Source organism: Clarias gariepinus, chromosome 25 (genome assembly GCF_024256425.1).
Source record: "Clarias gariepinus isolate MV-2021 ecotype Netherlands chromosome 25, CGAR_prim_01v2, whole genome shotgun sequence".
NCBI classification, from domain to species: domain Eukaryota; kingdom Metazoa; phylum Chordata; class Actinopteri; order Siluriformes; family Clariidae; genus Clarias; species Clarias gariepinus.
In genome coordinates this window covers 14,507,558-14,527,811 of record NC_071124.1, presented here as the reverse complement: position 1 = coordinate 14,527,811, position 20,254 = coordinate 14,507,558, and the positions used below count along the sequence as shown (strand labels likewise).

General features: G+C 44.1%; 12 non-coding genes across 12 annotated transcripts; all 12 read left to right on the top strand.

Annotated features, from left to right (window-relative positions):
* The first annotated feature begins 1,545 nt into the window (after nt 1-1,545).
* trnag-gcc (transfer RNA glycine (anticodon GCC)) lies at nt 1,546-1,616 on the top strand. The gene has a single exon. It is a non-coding gene; the product is annotated as a tRNA-Gly (tRNA).
* A 500-nt stretch (nt 1,617-2,116) lies between these two features.
* On the top strand, nt 2,117-2,187 carry trnag-gcc (transfer RNA glycine (anticodon GCC)). The gene has a single exon. It is a non-coding gene; the product is annotated as a tRNA-Gly (tRNA).
* A 1,402-nt stretch (nt 2,188-3,589) lies between these two features.
* Nucleotides 3,590-3,660, top strand: trnag-gcc (transfer RNA glycine (anticodon GCC)). Its single transcript has one exon. It is a non-coding gene; the product is annotated as a tRNA-Gly (tRNA).
* An 830-nt stretch (nt 3,661-4,490) lies between these two features.
* trnag-gcc (transfer RNA glycine (anticodon GCC)) lies at nt 4,491-4,561 on the top strand. Its single transcript has one exon. It is a non-coding gene; the product is annotated as a tRNA-Gly (tRNA).
* A 992-nt stretch (nt 4,562-5,553) lies between these two features.
* trnag-gcc (transfer RNA glycine (anticodon GCC)) lies at nt 5,554-5,624 on the top strand. Its single transcript has one exon. It is a non-coding gene; the product is annotated as a tRNA-Gly (tRNA).
* Nucleotides 5,625-6,134: 510 nt separating this feature from the next.
* Nucleotides 6,135-6,205, top strand: trnag-gcc (transfer RNA glycine (anticodon GCC)). The gene has a single exon. It is a non-coding gene; the product is annotated as a tRNA-Gly (tRNA).
* Nucleotides 6,206-7,035: 830 nt separating this feature from the next.
* trnag-gcc (transfer RNA glycine (anticodon GCC)) lies at nt 7,036-7,106 on the top strand. Its single transcript has one exon. It is a non-coding gene; the product is annotated as a tRNA-Gly (tRNA).
* Nucleotides 7,107-8,301: 1,195 nt separating this feature from the next.
* On the top strand, nt 8,302-8,372 carry trnag-gcc (transfer RNA glycine (anticodon GCC)). The gene has a single exon. It is a non-coding gene; the product is annotated as a tRNA-Gly (tRNA).
* Nucleotides 8,373-9,569: 1,197 nt separating this feature from the next.
* trnag-gcc (transfer RNA glycine (anticodon GCC)) lies at nt 9,570-9,640 on the top strand. Its single transcript has one exon. It is a non-coding gene; the product is annotated as a tRNA-Gly (tRNA).
* Nucleotides 9,641-11,418: 1,778 nt separating this feature from the next.
* On the top strand, nt 11,419-11,489 carry trnag-gcc (transfer RNA glycine (anticodon GCC)). Its single transcript has one exon. It is a non-coding gene; the product is annotated as a tRNA-Gly (tRNA).
* A 6,480-nt stretch (nt 11,490-17,969) lies between these two features.
* Nucleotides 17,970-18,040, top strand: trnag-gcc (transfer RNA glycine (anticodon GCC)). The gene has a single exon. It is a non-coding gene; the product is annotated as a tRNA-Gly (tRNA).
* Nucleotides 18,041-19,222: 1,182 nt separating this feature from the next.
* On the top strand, nt 19,223-19,293 carry trnag-gcc (transfer RNA glycine (anticodon GCC)). Its single transcript has one exon. It is a non-coding gene; the product is annotated as a tRNA-Gly (tRNA).
* The last annotated feature ends 961 nt before the right edge of the window (nt 19,294-20,254 follow it).

Here is a 20,254-nt window from a genome sequence, read left to right as displayed (position 1 = left end):
AGACCATGCTCAAGCAGGGTTGACCACATGAGAGATCCAGACAGCCACATAAAACTCCCCTGCAAGACACTTGCTTCCTAATCTGAGCTGAGTGGCTTAAATATAGCGACAGATAGCGGACATTCTATGTCTTGGGACTGCTAGAAGACCTGCTTCTCTGATTTAGGGGTAAAGCTGTCAGTCTTTAGCAAAACTTGTGGATTTTTTCGTGAATGCACCAACAACTTCACTCTAACCATCAAACGATGCTCAAGCAGGGTTGACTAGCTGAATGATTCATACAGCCACATAAAAGTCCCCTGCAAGAAGGAAAAAAAAACTCCCCTGCTACCTGCTGACTGGCTTCAACAACGAGACAGATAGCAGACCATGCTCAAGCAGGGTTGGCCACATGAGAGATCCAGACAGCCACATAAAACTCCCCTGCAAGACACTTGCTTCCTAATCTGAGCTGAGTGGCTTAAATATAAAGACAGATAGTGGACATTCTATGTCTTGGGACTGCTAGAAGACCTGCTTCTCTAATATTAGGGGTAAAGCTGTCAGTCTTTAGCAAAACTTGTGGATTTTTTCGTGAATGCACCAACAACTTCACTCTAACCATCAAACGATGCTCAAGCAGGGTTGACTAGCTGAAAGATTCATACAGCCACATAAAAGTCCCCTGCAAGAAGGAAAAAAAAACTCCCCTGCTACCTGCTGACTGGCTTCAACAACGAGACAGATAGCAGACCATGCTCAAGCAGGGTTGGCCACATGAGAGATCCAGACAGCCACATAAAACTCCCCTGCAAGACACTTGCTTCCTAATCTGAGCTGAGTGGCTTAAATATAAAGACAGATAGTGGACATTCTATGTCTTGGGACTGCTAGAAGACCTGCTTCTCTAATATTAGGGGTAAAGCTGTCAGTCTTTAGCAAAACTTGTGGATTTTTTCGTGAATGCACCAACAACTTCACTCTAACCATCAAACGATGCTCAAGCAGGGTTGACTAGCTGAAAGATTCATACAGCCACATAAAAGTCCCCTGCAAGAAGGAAAAAAAAACTCCCCTGCTACCTGCTGACTGGCTTCAACAACGAGACAGATAGCAGACCTTCTAGGTCAAGGGGCTGCTAGAAGATCTGCTTCTCTAATATTAGGGGTAAAGCTGTCAGTCTTTAGCAAAACTTGTGGATTTTTTCGTGAATGCACCAACAACTTCACTCTAACCATCAAACAACATCAAAACGTGCCACATAAAACTGGCTTCAAAAGAAACACAGTAAGCAGACCTGCTAGGTCTAGGGACTGCTGGAAGGCCTGCTTTTCCATGGTCTTGCAAAATATATCATCTAGCCTAAAATTAAGCAAATAGCTGTCAGTCTTTATTAAAGCTTGTGAACTTTTTCTTGAACACGCTAACAAGTTCACCTTCATCATCAGAGCCAAAAATCCTAGCAGAAGTTAGGTTTGTGCAGTGTTTGTGATGCTAAATACTATCTGTCGACCATGCTAACCGCCTCCCCCAGCACCGGCCTGGGCGTTCAAAGATGGTATGCCAGCATTGGTGGTTCAGTGGTAGAATTCTCGCCTGCCACGCGGGAGGCCCGGGTTCGATTTCCGGCCAATGCACAGGCTTCTTGTTTAAGACCATGCTCAAGCAGGGTTGGCCACATGAGAGATCCAGACAGCCACATAAAACTTGCTTCCTAATCTGAGCTGAGTGGCTTAAATATAGAGACAGATAGGGGACATTCTATGTCTTGGGACTGCTAGAAGACCTGCTTCTCTAATATTAGGGGTAAAGCTGTCAGTCTTTAGCAAAACTTGTGGATTTTTTCGTGAATGCACCAACAACTTCACTCTAACCATCAAACGATGCTCAAGCAGGGTTGACTAGCTGAAAGATTCATACAGCCACATAAAAGTCCCCTGCAAGAAGGAAGCTGTCAGTCTTTATTAAAGCTTGTGAACTTTTTCTTGAACACGCTAACAAGTTCACCTTCATCATCAGAGCCAAAAATCCTAGCAGAAGTTAGGTTTGTGCAGTGTTTTTGATGCTAAATACTATCTGTCGACCATGCTAACCGCCTCCCCCAGCACCGGCCTGAGGGTTCAAAGATGGCATGCAAGCATTGGTGGTTCAGTGGTAGAATTCTCGCCTGCCACGCGGGAGGCCCGGGTTCGATTCCCGGCCAATGCACAGGCTTCTTGTTTAAGACCATGCTCAAGCAGGGTTGGCCACATGAGAGATCCAGACAGCCACATAAAACTCCCCTGCAAGACACTTGCTTCCTAATCTGAGCTGAGTGGCTTAAATATAGCGACAGATAGCGGACATTCTAGGTCTTGGGACTGCTAGAAGACCTGCTTCTCTAATATTAGGGGTAAAGCTGTCAGTCTTTAGCAAAACTTGTGGATTTTTTCGTGAATGCACCAACAACTTTACTCTAACCATCAAACGATGCTCAAGCAGGGTTGACTAGCTGAAAGATTCATACAGCCACATAAAAGTCCCCTGCAAGAAGGAAAAAAATCTCCCTTGCTACCTGCTGACTGGCTTCAACAACGAGACAGATAGCAGACCTTCTAGGTCAAGGGACTGCTAGAAGATCTGCTTCTCTAATATTAGGGGTAAAGAATGTCAGTCTTTAGCAAAACTTGTGGATTTTTTCGTGAATGCACCAACAACTTCACTCTAACCATCAAACAACATCAAAACGTGCCACATAAAACTGGCTTCAAAAGAAACACAGTAAGCAGACCTGCTAGGTCTAGGGACTGCTGGAAGGCCTGCTTTTCCATGGTCTTGCAAAATATATCATCTAGCCTAAAATTAAGCAAATAGCTGTCAGTCTTTATTAAAGCTTGTGAACTTTTTCTTGAACACGCTAACAAGTTCACCTTCATCATCAGAGCCAAAAATCCTAGCAGAAGTTAGGTTTGTGCAGTGTTTGTGATGCTAAATACTATCTGTCGACCATGCTAACCGCCTCCCCCAGCACTGGCCTGGGCGTTCAAAGATGGTATGCAAGCATTGGTGGTTCAGTGGTAGAATTCTCGCCTGCCACGCGGGAGGCCCGGGTTTGATTTCCGGCCAATGCACAGGCTTCTTGTTTAAGACCATGCTCAAGCAGGGTTGGCCACATGAGAGATCCAGACAGCCACATAAAACTTGCTTCCTAATCTGAGCTGAGTGGCTTAAATATAGAGACAGATAGGGGACATTCTATGTCTTGGGACTGCTAGAAGACCTGCTTCTCTGATATTAGGGGTAAAGCTGTCAGTCTTTAGCAAAACTTGTGGATTTTTTCGTGAATGCACCAACAACTTCACTCTAACCATCAAACGATGCTCAAGCAGGGCTGACTAGCTGAAAGATTCATACAGCCACATAAAAGTCCCCTGCAAGAAGGAAGCTGTCAGTCTTTATTAAAGCTTGTGAACTTTTTCTTGAACACGCTAACAAGTTCACCTTCATCATCAGAGCCAAAAATCCTAGCAGAAGTTAGGTTTGTGCAGTGTTTTTGATGCTAAATACTATCTGTCGACCATGCTAACCGCCTCCCCCAGCACCGGCCTGAGGGTTCAAAGACGGCATGCAAGCATTGGTGGTTCAGTGGTAGAATTCTCGCCTGCCACGCGGGAGGCCCGGGTTCGATTCCCGGCCAATGCACAGGCTTCTTGTTTAAGACCATGCTCAAGCAGGGTTGGCCACATGAGAGATCCAGACAGCCACATAAAACTCCCCTGCAAGACACTTGCTTCCTAATCTGAGCTGAGTGGCTTAAATATAAAGACAGATAGTGGACATTCTATGTCTTGGGACTGCTAGAAGACCTGCTTCTCTAATATTAGGGGTAAAGCTGTCAGTCTTTAGCAAAACTTGTGGATTTTTTCGTGAATGCACCAACAACTTCACTCTAACCATCAAACGATGCTCAAGCAGGGTTGACTAGCTGAAAGATTCATACAGCCACATAAAAGTCCCCTGCAAGAAGGAAAAAAATCTCCCTTGCTACCTGCTGACTGGCTTCAACAACGAGACAGATAGCAGACCTTCTAGGTCAAGGGACTGCTAGAAGATCTGCTTCTCTAATATTAGGGGTAAAGCTGTCAGTCTTTAGCAAAACTTGTGGATTTTTTCGTGAATGCACCAACAACTTCACTCTAACCATCAAACAACATCAAAACGTGCCACATAAAACTGGCTTCAAAAGAAACACAGTAAGCAGACCTGCTAGGTCTAGGGACTGCTGGAAGGCCTGATTTTCCATGGTCTTGCAAAATATATCATCTAGCCTAAAATTAAGCAAATAGCTGTCAGTCTTTATTAAAGCTTGTGAACTTTTTCTTGAACACGCTAACAAGTTCACCTTCATCATCAGAGCCAAAAATCCTAGCAGAAGTTAGGTTTGTGCAGTGTTTGTGATGCTAAATACTATCTGTCGACCATGCTAACCGCCTCCCCCAGCACCGGCCTGGGCGTTCAAAGATGGTATGCAAGCATTGGTGGTTCAGTGGTAGAATTCTCGCCTGCCACGCGGGAGGCCCGGGTTCGATTTCCGGCCAATGCACAGGCTTCTTGTTTAAGACCATGCTCAAGCAGGGTTGGCCACATGAGAGATCCAGACAGCCACATAAAACTTGCTTCCTAATCTGAGCTGAGTGGCTTAAATATAGAGACAGATAGGGGACATTCTATGTCTTGGGACTGCTAGAAGACCTGCTTCTCTAATATTAGGGGTAAAGCTGTCAGTCTTTAGCAAAACTTGTGGATTTTTTCGTGAATGCACCAACAACTTCACTCTAACCATCAAACAACATCAAAACGTCAAAACGTGACTGGCTTCACCAACGAGACAGATAGCAGACATTCTATGTCTTGGGACTGCTAGAAGACCTGCTTCTCTAATATTAGGGGTAAAGCTGTCAGTCTTTAGCAAAACTTGTGGATTTTTTCACGAATGCACCAACAACTTCACTCTAACCATCAAAAGATGCTCAAGCAGGGTTGACTAGCTGAAAGATTCATACAGCCACATAAAAGTCCCCTGCAAGAAGGAAAAAAATCTCCCTTGCTACCTGCTGACTGGCTTTAACAACGAGACAGATAGCAGACCTTCTAGGTCAAGGGACTGCTAGAAGACCTGCTTCTCTAATATTAGGGGTAAAGCTGTCAGTCTTTATTAAAACTTGTGGATTTTTTCGTGAATGCACCAACAACTTCACTCTAACCATCAAACAACATCAAAACGTGCCACATAAAACTGGCTTCAAAAGAGACACAGTAAGCAGACCTGCTAGGTCTAGGGACTGCTGGAAGGCCTGCTTTTCCATGGTCTTGCTAAATATATCATCTAGCCTAAAATTAAGCAAAAAGCTGTCAGTCTTTATTAAAGCTTGTGAACTTTTACTTGAACACGCTAACAAGTTCACCTTCATCATCAGAGCCAAAAATCCTAGCAGAAGTTAGGTTTGTGCAGTGTTTGTGATGCTAAATACTATCTGTCGACCATGCTAACCGCCTCCCCCAGCACCGGCCTGTGGGTTCAAAAATGGCATGCAAGCATTGGTGGTTCAGTGGAAGAATTCTCGCCTGCCACGCGGGAGGCCCGGGTTCGATTCCCGGCCAATGCACAGGCTTCTTGTTTAAGACCATGCTCAAGCAGGGTTGGCCACATGAGAGATCCAGACAACCACATAAAACTGCAAGACACTTGCTTCCTAATCTGAGCTGAGTGGCTTAAATATAGAGACAGATAGCGGACATTCTAGGTCTTGGGACTGCTAGAAGACCTGCTTCTCTAATATTAGGGGTAAAGCTGTCAGTCTTTAGCAAAACTTGTGGATTTTTTCGTGAAAGCACCAACAACTTCACTCTAACCATCAAACGATGCTCAAGCAGGGTTGACTAGCTGAAAGATTCATACAGCCACATAAAAGTCCCCTGCAAGAAGGAAGCTGTCAGTCTTTATTAAAGCTTGTGAACTTTTTCTTGAACACGCTAACAAGTTCACCTTCATCATCAGAGCCAAAAATCCTAGCAGAAGTTAGGTTTGTGCAGTTTTTGTGATGCTAAATACTATCTGTCGACCATGCTAACCGCCTCCCCCAGCACCGGCCTGTGGGTTCAAAGATGGCATGCAAGCATTGGTGGTTCAGTGGTAGAATTCTCGCCTGCCACGCGGGAGGCCCGGGTTCGATTTCCGGCCAATGCACAGGCTTCTTGTTTAAGACCATGCTCAAGCAGGGTTGGCCACATGAGAGATCCAGACAGCCACATAAATCTCCCCTGCAAGACACTTGCTTCCTAATCTGAGCTGAGTGGCTTAAATATAGAGACAGATAGTGGACATTCTATGTCTTGGGACTGCTAGAAGACCTGCTTCTCTAATATTAGGGGTAAAGCTGTCAGTCTTTAGCAAAACTTGTGGATTTTTTCATGAATGCACCAACAACTTCACTCTAACCATCAAAAGATGCTCAAGCAGGGTTGACTAGCTGAAAGATTCATACAGCCACATAAAAGTCCCCTGCAAGAAGGAAAAAAATCTCCCTTGCTACCTGCTGACTGGCTTTAACAACGAGACAGATAGCAGACCTTCTAGGTCAAGGGACTGCTAGAAGACCTGCTTCTCTAATATTAGGGGTAAAGCTGTCAGTCTTTATCAAAACTTGTGGATTTTTTCGTGAATGCACCAACAACTTCACTCTAACCATCAAACAACATCAAAACGTGCCACATAAAACTGGCTTCAAAAGAGACACAGTAAGCAGACCTGCTAGGTCTAGGGACTGCTGGAAGGCCTGCTTTTCCATGGTCTTGCAAAATATATCATCTAGCCTAAAATTAAGCAAAAAGCTGTCAGTCTTTATTAAAGCTTGTGAACTTTTACTTGAACACGCTAACAAGTTCACCTTCATCATCAGAGCCAAAAATCCTAGCAGAAGTTAGGTTTGTGCAGTGTTTGTGATGCTAAATACTATCTGTCGACCATGCTAACCGCCTCCCCCAGCACCGGCCTGTGGGTTCAAAAATGGCATGCAAGCATTGGTGGTTCAGTGGTAGAATTCTCGCCTGCCACGCGGGAGGCCCGGGTTCGATTCCCGGCCAATGCACAGGCTTCTTGTTTAAGACCATGCTCAAGCAGGGTTGGCCACATGAGAGATCCAGACAGCCACATAAAACTCCCCTGCAAGACACTTGCTTCCTAATCTGAGCTGAGTGGCTTAAATATAGCGACAGATAGTGGACATTCTATGTCTTGGGACTGCTAGAAGACCTGCTTCTCTAATATTAGGGGTAAAGCTGTCAGTCTTTAGCAAAACTTGTGGATTTTTTCGTGAAAGCACCAACAACTTCACTCTAACCATCAAACGATGCTCAAGCAGGGTTGACTAGCTGAAAGATTCATACAGCCACATAAAAGTCCCCTGCAAGAAGGAAAAAAAACCTCCCCTGCTACCTGCTGACTGGCTTCAACAACGAGACAGATAGCAGACCATGCTCAAGCAGGGTTGGCCACATGAGAGATCCAGACAGCCACATAAATCTCCCCTGCAAGACACTTGCTTCCTAATCTGAGCTGAGTGGCTTAAATATAGAGACAGATAGTGGACATTCTATGTCTTGGGACTGCTAGAAGACCTGCTTCTCTAATATTAGGGGTAAAGCTGTCAGTCTTTAGCAAAACTTGTGGATTTTTTCATGAATGCACCAACAACTTCACTCTAACCATCAAAAGATGCTCAAGCAGGGTTGACTAGCTGAAAGATTCATACAGCCACATAAAAGTCCCCTGCAAGAAGGAAAAAAATCTCCCTTGCTACCTGCTGACTGGCTTTAACAACGAGACAGATAGCAGACATTCTAGGTCAAGGGACTGCTAGAAGACCTGCTTCTCTAATATTAGGGGTAAAGCTGTCAGTCTTTATCAAAACTTGTGGATTTTTTCGTGAATGCACCAACAACTTCACTCTAACCATCAAACAACATCAAAACGTGCCACATAAAACTGGCTTCAAAAGAGACACAGTAAGCAGACCTGCTAGGTCTAGGGACTGCTGGAAGGCCTGCTTTTCCATGGTCTTGCAAAATATATCATCTAGCCTAAAATTAAGCAAAAAGCTGTCAGTCTTTATTAAAGCTTGTGAACTTTTACTTGAACACGCTAACAAGTTCACCTTCATCATCAGAGCCAAAAATCCTAGCAGAAGTTAGGTTTGTGCAGTGTTTGTGATGCTAAATACTATCTGTCGACCATGCTAACCGCCTCCCCCAGCACCGGCCTGTGGGTTCAAAAATGGCATGCAAGCATTGGTGGTTCAGTGGTAGAATTCTCGCCTGCCATGCGGGAGGCCCGGGTTCGATTCCCGGCCAATGCACAGGCTTCTTGTTTAAGACCATGCTCAAGCAGGGTTGGCCACATGAGAGATCCAGACAGCCACATAAAACTCCCCTGCAAGACACTTGCTTCCTAATCTGAGCTGAGTGGCTTAAATATAGAGACAGATAGTGGACATTCTATGTCTTGGGACTGCTAGAAGACCTGCTTCTCTAATATTAGGGGTAAAGCTGTCAGTCTTTAGCAAAACTTGTGGATTTTTTCGTGAAAGCACCAACAACTTCACTCTAACCATCAAACGATGCTCAAGCAGGGTTGACTAGCTGAAAGATTCATACAGCCACATAAAAGTCCCCTGCAAGAAGGAAAAAAAACCTCCCCTGCTACCTGCTGACTGGCTTCAACAACGAGACAGATAGCAGACCATGCTCAAGCAGGGTTGGCCACATGAGAGATCCAGACAGCCACATAAAACTCCCCTGCAAGACACTTGCTTCCTAATCTGAGCTGAGTGGCTTAAATATAGAGACAGATAGTGGACATTCTATGTCTTGGGACTGCTAGAAGACCTGCTTCTCTAATATTAGGGGTAAAGCTGTCAGTCTTTAGCAAAACTTGTGGATTTTTTCGTGAATGCACCAACAACTTCACTCTAACCATCAAACGATGCTCAAGCAGGGTTGACTAGCTGAAAGATTTATACAGCCACATAAAAGTCCCCTGCAAGAAGGAAAAAAAAAACTCCCCTGCTACCTGCTGACTGGCTTCAACAACGAGACAGATAGCAGACCTTCTAGGTCATGGGACTGCTAGAAGACCTGCTTCTCTAATATTAGGGGTAAAACTGTCAGTCTTTATCAAAACTTGTGGATTTTTTCGTGAATGCACCAATAACTTCACTCTAACCATCAAACAACATCAAAACGTGCCACATAAAACTGGCTTCAAAAGAGACATAGTAAGCAGACCTGCTAGGTCTAGGGACTGCTGGAAGGCCTGCTTTTCCATGGTCTTGCAAAATATATCATCTAGCCTAAAATTAAGCAACAAGCTGTCAGTCTTTATTAAAACTTGTGAACTTTTTCTTGAACACGCTAACAAGTTCACCTTCATCATCAGAGCCAAAAATCCTAGCAGAAGTTAGGTTTGTGCAGTGTTTGTGATGCTAAATACTATCTGTCGACCATGCTAACCGCCTCCCCCAGCACCGGCCTGGGGGGTCAAAGATGGTATGCAAGCATTGGTGGTTCAGTGGTAGAATTCTCGCCTGCCACGCGGGAGGCCCGGGTTCGATTCCCGGCCAATGCACAGGCTTCTTGTTTAAGACCATGCTCAAGCAGGGTTGGCCACATGAGAGATCCAGACAGCCACATAAAACTGCAAGACACTTGCTTCCTAATCTGAGCTGAGTGGCTTAAATATAGCGACAGATAGCGGACATTCTAGGTCTTGGGACTGCTAGAAGACCTGCTTCTCTAATATTAGGGGTAAAGCTGTCAGTCTTTAGCAAAACTTGTGGATTTTTTCGTGAATGCACCAACAACTTTACTCTAACCATCAAACGATGCTCAAGCAGGGTTGACTAGCTGAAAGATTCATACAGCCACATAAAAGTCCCCTGCAAGAAGGAAGCTGTCAGTCTTTATTAAAGCTTGTGAACTTTTTCTTGAACACGCTAACAAGTTCACCTTCATCATCAGAGCCAAAAATCCTAGCAGAAGTTAGGTTTGTGCAGTTTTTGTGATGCTAAATACTATCTGTCGACCATGCTAACCGCCTCCCCCAGCACCGGCCTGTGGGTTCAAAGATGGCATGCAAGCATTGGTGGTTCAGTGGTAGAATTCTCGCCTGCCACGCGGGAGGCCTGGGTTCGATTTCCGGCCAATGCACAGGCTTCTTGTTTAAGACCATGCTCAAGCAGGGTTGGCCACATGAGAGATCCAGACAGCCACATAAAACTCCCCTGCAAGACACTTGCTTCCTAATCTGAGCTGAGTGGCTTAAATATAGAGACAGATAGTGGACATTCTATGTCTTGGGACTGCTAGAAGACCTGCTTCTCTAATATTAGGGGTAAAGCTGTCAGTGTTTAGCAAAACTTGTGGATTTTTTCGTGAATGCACCAACAACTTCACTCTAACCATCAAACGATGCTCAAGCAGGGTTGACTAGCTGAAAGATTCAAACAGCCACATAAAAGTCCCCTGCAAGAAGGAAAAAAAAACTCCCCTGCTACCTGCTGACTGGCTTCAACAACGAGACAGATAGCAGACCATGCTCAAGCAGGGTTGGCCACATGAGAGATCCAGACAGCCACATAAAACTCCCCTGCAAGACACTTGCTTCCTAATCTGAGCTGATTGGCTTAAATATAGAGACAGATAGTGGACATTCTATGTCTTGGGACTGCTAGAAGACCTGCTTCTCTAATATTAGGGGTAAAGCTGTCAGTCTTTAGCAAAACTTGTGGATTTTTTCGTGAATGCACCAACAACTTCACTCTAACCATCAAACGATGCTCAAGCAGGGTTGACTAGCTGAAAGATTCATACAGCCACATAAAAGTCCCCTGCAAGAAGGAAAAAAAAAACTCCCCTGCTACCTGCTGACTGGCTTCAACAACGAGACAGATAGCAGACCTTCTAGGTCAAGGGACTGCTAGAAGACCTGCTTCTCTAATATTAGGGGTAAAACTGTCAGTCTTTATCAAAACTTGTGGATTTTTTCGTGAATGCACCAATGACTTCACTCTAACCATCAAACAACATCAAAACATGCCACATAAAACTGGCTTCAAAAGAGACATAGTAAGCAGACCTGCTAGGTCTAGGGACTGCTGGAAGGCCTGCTTTTCCATGGTCTTGCAAAATATATTATCTAGCCTAAAATTAAGCAAAAAGCTGTCAGTCTTTATTAAAACTTGTGAACTTTTTCTTGAACACGCTAACAAGTTCACCTTCATCATCAGAGCCAAAAATCCTAGCAGAAGTTAGGTTTGTGCAGTTTTTGTGATGCTAAATACTATCTGTCGACCATGCTAACCGCCTCCCCCAGCACCGGCCTGTGGGTTCAAAGATGGCATGCAAGCATTGGTGGTTCAGTGGTAGAATTCTCGCCTGCCACGCGGGAGGCCCGGGTTCGATTTCCGGCCAATGCACAGGCTTCTTGTTTAAGACCATGCTCAAGCAGGGTTGGCCACATGAAAGATCCAGACAGCCACATAAATCTCCCCTGCAAGACACTTGCTTCCTAATCTGAGCTGAGTGGCTTAAATATAGAGACAGATAGTGGACATTCTATGTCTTGGGACTGCTAGAAGACCTGCTTCTCTAATATTAGGGGTAAAGCTGTCAGTCTTTAGCAAAACTTGTGGATTTTTTCGTGAATGCACCAACAACTTCACTCTAACCATCAAACGATGCTCAAGCAGGGTTGACTAGCTGAAAGATTCATACAGCCACATAAAAGTCCCCTGCAAGAAGGAAAAAAATCTCCCTTGCTACCTGCTGACTGGCTTCAACAACCAGACAGATAGCAGACCTTCTAGGTCAAGGGACTGCTAGAAGACCTGCTTCTCTAATATTAGGGGTAAAACTGTCAGTCTTTATCAAAACTTGTGGATTTTTTCGTGAATGCACCAATGACTTCACTCTAACCATCAAACAACATCAAAACGTGCCACATAAAACTGGCTTCAAAAGAGACACAGTAAGCAGACCTGCTAGGTCTAGGGACTGCTGGAAGGCCTGCTTTTCCATGGTCTTGCAAAATATATCATCTAGCCTAAAATTAAGCAACAAGCTGTCAGTCTTTATTAAAACTTGTGAACTTTTTCTTGAACACGCTAACAAGTTCACCTTCATCATCAGAGCCAAAAATCCTAGCAGAAGTTAGGTTTGTGCAGTGTTTGTGATGCTAAATACTATCTGTCGACCATGCTAACCGCCTCCCCCAGCACCGGCCTGGGGGTTCAAAGATGGTATGCAAGCATTGGTGGTTCAGTGGTAGAATTTTCGCCTGCCAGCGGGGGGCAAGTCGTGAATAGCTGGCATTCGGTGACAGCCAATGAAATTGAAGCATTTTTGCGGCTTTCCACGTGGTGTGACGTTGCTCAACTAATAGCATAAAATCGTCTAGACCCTGGTTCGAATCCCGCTCTGGGTGAAAATGTAAATTCTTTGTTTCATACTTTTTGCTTATGATTATCATTAAATTATAGTAAGGTGAGTGCTAATGTTTCATAGCTTAAGAAAAAAAAAATCTCAATTGCAAACATGCATTTAGTACTGAAGCATAACTTAATGTAATGTCATGGTTATATCAAAAACTCCGTTTGTGGCTGTTAAATAATAAGACTGACTTCACTTATTTAGCCAAAACACTTTTAATTGAAATTGCAATTAATTGTTACAATCTCCACACTCATTAATTTATTTTACTTCTCACTATACATTATTCACTTTTCTTAATGAAGCATGCAGAAATTATTATACTGTATTTTAAACACTCTTGGCAACAATAACAAAAACTATAAAGAACAAGAAGAAGAAAAAAAATACACACTTGAGAAACCACGGTCAGTCTCCCCCTTTCTCACATTATCATTTCTGTCTTTTCCCATCTTTGTCTTTTCATCCCATTGAATTTATAGTCCTGAAATTCTCTCCATTTCATGTCCTTCTCCATGCCCAGATCCTTCCTTCTCCATAATTCTACAGATCCTTGTACAAAAAAATACCTTTGCAGTTCAGTAATCTACTTCCCTGCCATTCCAGTGTAACCCGTGTGTACAAGTCGGCTGTTTGGGATGAGAAGGAAAGATTTAATAGAAGATTTAGTTTGGGAAAACGACTTGTGGTCCCAGCGCAGGAGGACGTTTGGTTAGACAGCTCTTTCAGGTCCTGATGCCTGTACCTTCTCTGGCAGTCGATGTCGTTTGCGGCGTAGCAGAAGCAGTAGCAGAAGCAGGAGCTGAAGGAAACATGAAAAAAATAAAAATGAAATAAAGACTACATAGGCATGCACATTTCATAATAGGCATACTGATCATCAGTTTTTAATTTACAATACATGGATTCAAACTTGTTTGTGCATTTTACCTGTTACAAAGAAAAAATATTTTGTTTAATTAAGCATCACAAGCAAGCATAGTTTTTATAACATGTTATATAAATGCTCAGTGGACAACAAGGATTATAAATATTAAATATCAGTACAGGTACTTTTACTGTCTGTACTATCTAATTCTAACTGTCTAGGTTCCCTTTTACACAAATTAATTGAACACACATTATCCGTAAAGCTGGCAAAGGCCTGACACTGGCATGAAAATCCATCGGATACATAGGAGCTATCACAAAAACTATACATTTTTCACAATACAGTTTAACTTACTGTTACACAAACAGTACAAACAGTTATGGTTCTGTTATGGTTCCCTCCAAAGGATAATTCTGTGAAGACCATGGTACTACAGTGGGTATTTAATATGATACTGCCTGTGCTTTACCACACCAGCATTGTGTACAAACATATTTACTGTGGTACTGTATGAACAAAAATACCATATTAGGTACCTGCTGAACTGAAGTAAGTACCATGAAGTTCACCCAAAGTGGATAAATATACTATATAACATTTCTTATGGGATAAACACATTAGAGTTAGATGTAACAGAATGAAATATAGCGTTTTTTTTATTTTTTTTATTAAATTTAGCGTTTCAGTCTCGTTGCTACTTCATCTAAATGTCCTCTAACTAAATGAATGAATGATGTGTTCAGTGTGTTTAGACGTGAGCACGAGCGGTCAGTGAATGATGAAGGTTAACGCACACGATAAACTCTGCAAAAACAAAAAGATTACGGCGATGGCGGCGAGAAATGTATAGCAAGAGCTAAGATAAGGTCTGTTCATCTGTTAGTGTCTTATTCAAGTTAAAATTAATAATAATATAAGAAAAAACTTACCGATCAGCGTGGTCTCTGTGTCGCGCAGGCGCACAGCGTCCGTCTGTCTCACTCAGGTTCCCGGCTCAACCAATCAGCGCGCGGAACGACGCCGGCGGGCCACACAGCGCCACCGGCGGCCGAAAGTATATTACATCCGTAATGGTTTAGCACTACCATTGAAAATGAATGGGAAACGGTTTAGGTTTTTTTTTAAGGCGGCTGGACCAATCAGCGCGCGACTCCGGTTCCCAGCTCGACCAATCAGCGCGCGGAACGGGCGCCAGAAGGGCCCCGCAGCGCCGCCGGCGGCCGAAAGTATATTACATCCGTAGTGGTTTAGCACTACCATTGAAAATGAATGGGAAACGGTTTAGGGTTTTTTCTAAGGCGGCTCGACCAATCAGCGCGCGGAATGGGCGCCGGCGGGCTCCGCAGCGGCCACCGGCGGCCGAAAGTATATCGCATCCGTAGTGGTTTAGCACTACCATTGAAAATGAATGGGAAACCGTTTAGGGATTTTTAGCTAAAGAATCCGCGGCCGCCGCGCGGGGAGGCCCGGGTTCGATTCCCGGCCAATGCACAGGCTTCTTGTTTAAGACCATGCTCAAGCAGGGTTGGCCACATGAGAGATCCAGACAGCCACATAAAACTTGCTTCCTAATCTGAGCTGAGTCGCTTAAATATAGAGACAGATAGTGGACATTCTATGTCTTGGGACTGCTAGAAGACCTGCTTCTCTAATATTAGGGGTAAAGCTGTCAGTCTTTAGCAAAACTTGTGGATTTTTTCGTGAATGCACCAACAACTTCACTCTAACCATCAAACGATGCTCAAGCAGGGTTGACTAGCTGAAAGATTCATACAGCCACATAAAAGTCCCCTGCAAGAAGGAAAAAAAAACTCCCCTGCTACCTGCTGACTGGCTTCAACAACGAGACAGATAGCAGACCTTCTGGGTCAAGGGACTGCTAGAAGACCTACTTCTCTAATATTAGGGGTAAAACTGTCAGTCTTTATCAAAACCAATAACTTCACTCTAACCATCAAACAACATCAAAACGTGCCACATAAAACTCGCTTCAAAAGAGACACAGTAAGCAGACCTGCTAGGTCTAGGGACTGCTGGAAGGCCTGCTTTTCCATGGTCTTGCAAAATATATCATCTAGCCTAAAATTAGACAAAAAGCTGTCAGTCTTTATTAAAACTTGTGAACTTTTTCTTGAACACGCTAACAAGTTCACCTTCATCATCAGAGCCAAAAATCCTAGCAGAAGTTAGGTTTGTGCAGTGTTTGTGATGCTAAATACTATCTGTCGACCATGCTAAACGCCTCCCCCAGCACCGGCCAGGGGGTTCAAAGATGGTATGCAAGCATTGGTGGTTCAGTGGTAGAATTCTCGCCTGCCCCGCGGGAGGCCTGGGTTCGATTCCCGGCCAATGCACAGGCTTCTTGTTTAAGACCATGCTCAAGCAGGGTTGGCCACATGAGAGATCCAGACAGCCACATAAAACTGCAAGACACTTGCTTCCTAATCTGAGCTGAGTGGCTTAAATATAGAGACAGATAGCGGACATTCTAGGTCTTGGGACTGCTAGAAGACCTGCTTCTCTAATATTAGGGGTAAAGCTGTCAGTCTTTAGCAAAACTTGTGGATTTTTTCGTGAAAGCACCAACAACTTCACTCTAACCATCAAACGATGCTCAAGCAGGGTTGACTAGCTGAAAGATTCATACAGCCACATAAAAGTCCCCTGCAAGAAGGAAGCTGTCAGTCTTTATTAAAGCTTGTGAACTTTTTCTTGAACACACTAACAAGTTCACCTTCATCATCAGAGCCAAAAATCCTAGCAGAAGTTAGGTTTGTGCAGTTTTTGTGATGCTAAATACTATCTGTCGACCATGCTAACCGCCTCCCCCAGCACCGGCCTGCGGGTTCAAAGATGGCATGCAAGCATTGGTGGTTCAGTGGTAGAATTCTCGCCTGCCATGCGGGAGGCCCGGGTTCGATTTCCGGCCAATGCACAGGCTTCTTGTTTAAGACCACGCTCAAGCAGGGTTGGCCACATGAGAGATCCAGACAGCCACATAAATCTCCCCTGCAAGACACTTGCTTCCTAATCTGAGCTGAGTGGCTTAAATATAGAGACAGATAGTGGACATTCTATGTCTTGGGACTGCTAGAAGACCTGCTTCTCTAATATTAGGGGTAAAGCTGTCAGTCTTTAGCAAAACTTGTGGATTTTTTCGTGAATGCACCAACAACTTCACTCTAACCATCAAACGATGCTCAAGCAGGGTTGACTAGCTGAAAGATTCATACAGCCACATAAAAGTCCCCTGCAAGAAGGAAGCTGTCAGTCTTTATTAAAGCTTGTGAACTTTTTCTTGAACACACTACCAAGTTCACCTTCATCATCAGAGCCAAAAATCCTAGCAGAAGTTAGGTTTGTGCAGTTTTTGTGATGCTAAATACTATCTGTCGACCATGCTAACCGCCTCCCCCATCACCGGCCTGTGGGTTCAAAGATGGCATGCAAGCATTGGTGGTTCAGTGGTAGAATTCTCGCCTGCCACGTGGGAGGCCCGGGTTCGATTTCCGGCCAATGCACAGGCTTCTTGTTTAAGACCATGCTCAAGCAGGGTTGGCCACATGAGAGATCCAGACAGCCACATAAATCTCCCCTGCAAGACACTTGCTTCCTAATCTGAGCTGAGTGGCTTAAATATAGAGACAGATAGTGGACATTCTATGTCTTGGGACTGCTAGAAGACCTGCTTCTCTAATATTAGGGGTAAAGCTGTCAGTCTTTAGCAAAACTTGTGGATTTTTTCGTGAATGCACCAACAACTTTACTCTAACCATCAAACGATGCTCAAGCAGGGTTGACTAGCTGAAAGATTCATACAGCCACATAAAAGTCCCCTGCAAGAAGGAAAAAAAACTCCCCTGCTACCTGCTGACTGGCTTCAACAACGAGACAGATAGCAGACCTTCTAGGTCAAGGGACTGCTGGAAGACCTGCTTCTCTAATATTAGGGGTAAAACTGTCAGTCTTTATCAAAACTTGTGGATTTTTCGTGAATGCACCAATAACTTCACTCTAACTATCAAACGATGCTCAAGCAGGGTTGACTAGCTGAAAGATTCATACAGCCACATAAAAGTCCCCTGCAAGAAGGAAAAAAATCTCCCTTGCTACCTGCTGACTGGCTTCAACAACCAGACAGATAGCAGACCTTCTAGGTCAAGGGACTGCTAGAAGACCTGCTTCTCTAATATTAGGGGTAAAACTGTCAGTCTTTATCAAAACTTGTGGATTTTTTCGTGAATGCACCAATGACTTCACTCTAACCATCAAACAACATCAAAACGTGCCACATAAAACTGGCTTCAAAAGAGACACAGTAAGCAGACCTGCTAGGTCTAGGGACTGCTGGAAGGCCTGCTTTTCCATGGTCTTGCAAAATATATCATCTAGCCTAAATTTAAGCAAAAAGCTGTCAGTCTTTATTAAAGCTTGTGAACTTTTACTTGAACACGCTAACAAGTTCACCTTCATCATCAGAGCCAAAAATCCTAGCAGAAGTTAGGTTTGTGCAGTGTTTGTGATGCTAAATACTATCTGTCGACCATGCTAACCGCCTCCCCCAGCACCGGCCTGGGGGTTCAAAGATGGTATGCAAGCATTGGTGGTTCAGTGGTAGAATTCTCGCCTGCCACGCGGGAGGCCCGGGTTCGATTCCCGGCCAATGCACAGGCTTCTTGTTTAAGACCATGCTCAAGCAGGGTTGGCCACATGAGAGATCCAGACAGCCACATAAAACTTGCTTCCTAATCTGAGCTGAGTGGCTTAAATATAGAGACAGATAGTGGACATTCTATGTCTTGGGACTGCTAGAAGACCTGCTTCTCTAATATTAGGGGTAAAGCTGTCAGTCTTTAGCAAAACTTGTGGATTTTTTCGTGAATGCACCAACAACTTCACTCTAACCATCAAACGATGCTCAAGCAGGGTTGACTAGCTGAAAGATTCATACAGCCACATAAAAGTCCCCTGCAAGAAGGAAAAAAAAACTCCCCTGCTACCTGCTGACTGGCTTCAACAACGAGACAGATAGCAGACCATGCTCAAGCAGGGTTGGCCACATGAGAGATCCAGACAGCCACATAAAACTCCCCTGCAAGACACTTGCTTCCTAATCTGAGCTGATTGGCTCAAATATAGAGACATATAGTGGACATTCTATGTCTTGGGACTGCTAGAAGACCTGCTTCTCTAATATTAGGGGTAAAGCTGTCAGTCTTTAGCAAAACTTGTGGATTTTTTCGTGAATGCACCAACAACTTCACTCTAACCATCAAACGATGCTCAAGCAGGGTTGACTAGCTGAAAGATTCATACAGCCACATAAAAGTCCCCTGCAAGAAGGAAAAAAAAAACTCCCCTGCTACCTGCTGACTGGCTTCAACAACGAGACAGATAGCAGACCTTCTAGGTCAAGGGACTGCTAGAAGACCTGCTTCTCTAATATTAGGGGTAAAACTGTCAGTCTTTATCAAAACTTGTGGATTTTTTCGTGAATGCACCAATAACTTCACTCTAACCATCAAACAACATCAAAACGTGCCACATAAAACTGGCTTCAAAAGAGACATAGTAAGCAGACCTGCTAGGTCTAGGGACTGCTGGAAGGCCTGCTTTTCCATGGTCTTGCAAAATATATCATCTAGCCTAAAATTAAGCAACAAGCTGTCAGTCTTTATTAAAACTTGTGAACTTTTTCTTGAACACGCTAACAAGTTCACCTTCATCATCAGAGCCAAAAATCCTAGCAGAAGTTAGGTTTGTGCAGTGTTTGTGATGCTAAATACTATCTGTCGACCATGCTAACCGCCTCCCCCAGCACCGGCCTGGGGGTTCAAAGATGGTATGCAAGCATTGGTGGTTCAGTGGTAGAATTCTCGCCTGCCACGCGGGAGGCCCGGGTTCGATTCCCGGCCAATGCACAGGCTTCTTGTTTAAGACCATGCTCAAGCAGGGTTGGCCACATGAGAGATCCAGACAGCCACATAAAACTTGCTTCCTAATCTGAGCTGAGTGGCTTAAATATAGAGACAGATAGTGGACATTCTATGTCTTGGGACTGCTAGAAGACCTGCTTCTCTAATATTAGGGGTAAAGCTGTCAGTCTTTAGCAAAACTTGTGGATTTTTTCGTGAATGCACCAACAACTTCACTCTAACCATCAAACGATGCTCAAGCAGGGTTGACTAGCTGAAAGATTCATACAGCCACATAAAAGTCCCCTGCAAGAAGGAAAAAAAAACTCCCCTGCTACCTGCTGACTGGCTTCAACAACGAGACAGATAGCAGACCATGCTCAAGCAGGGTTGGCCACATGAGAGATCCAGACAGCCACATAAAACTCCCCTGCAAGACACTTGCTTCCTAATCTGAGCTGATTGGCTCAAATATAGAGACATATAGTGGACATTCTATGTCTTGGGACTGCTAGAAGACCTGCTTCTCTAATATTAGGGGTAAAGCTGTCAGTCTTTAGCAAAACTTGTGGATTTTTTCGTGAATGCACCAACAACTTCACTCTAACCATCAAACGATGCTCAAGCAGGGTTGACTAGCTGAAAGATTCATACAGCCACATAAAAGTCCCCTGCAAGAAGGAAAAAAAAAACTCCCCTGCTACCTGCTGACTGGCTTCAACAACGAGACAGATAGCAGACCTTCTAGGTCAAGGGACTGCTAGAAGACCTGCTTCTCTAATATTAGGGGTAAAACTGTCAGTCTTTATCAAAACTTGTGGATTTTTTCGTGAATGCACCAATAACTTCACTCTAACCATCAAACAACATCAAAACGTGCCACATAAAACTGGCTTCAAAAGAGACATAGTAAGCAGACCTGCTAGGTCTAGGGACTGCTGGAAGGCCTGCTTTTCCATGGTCTTGC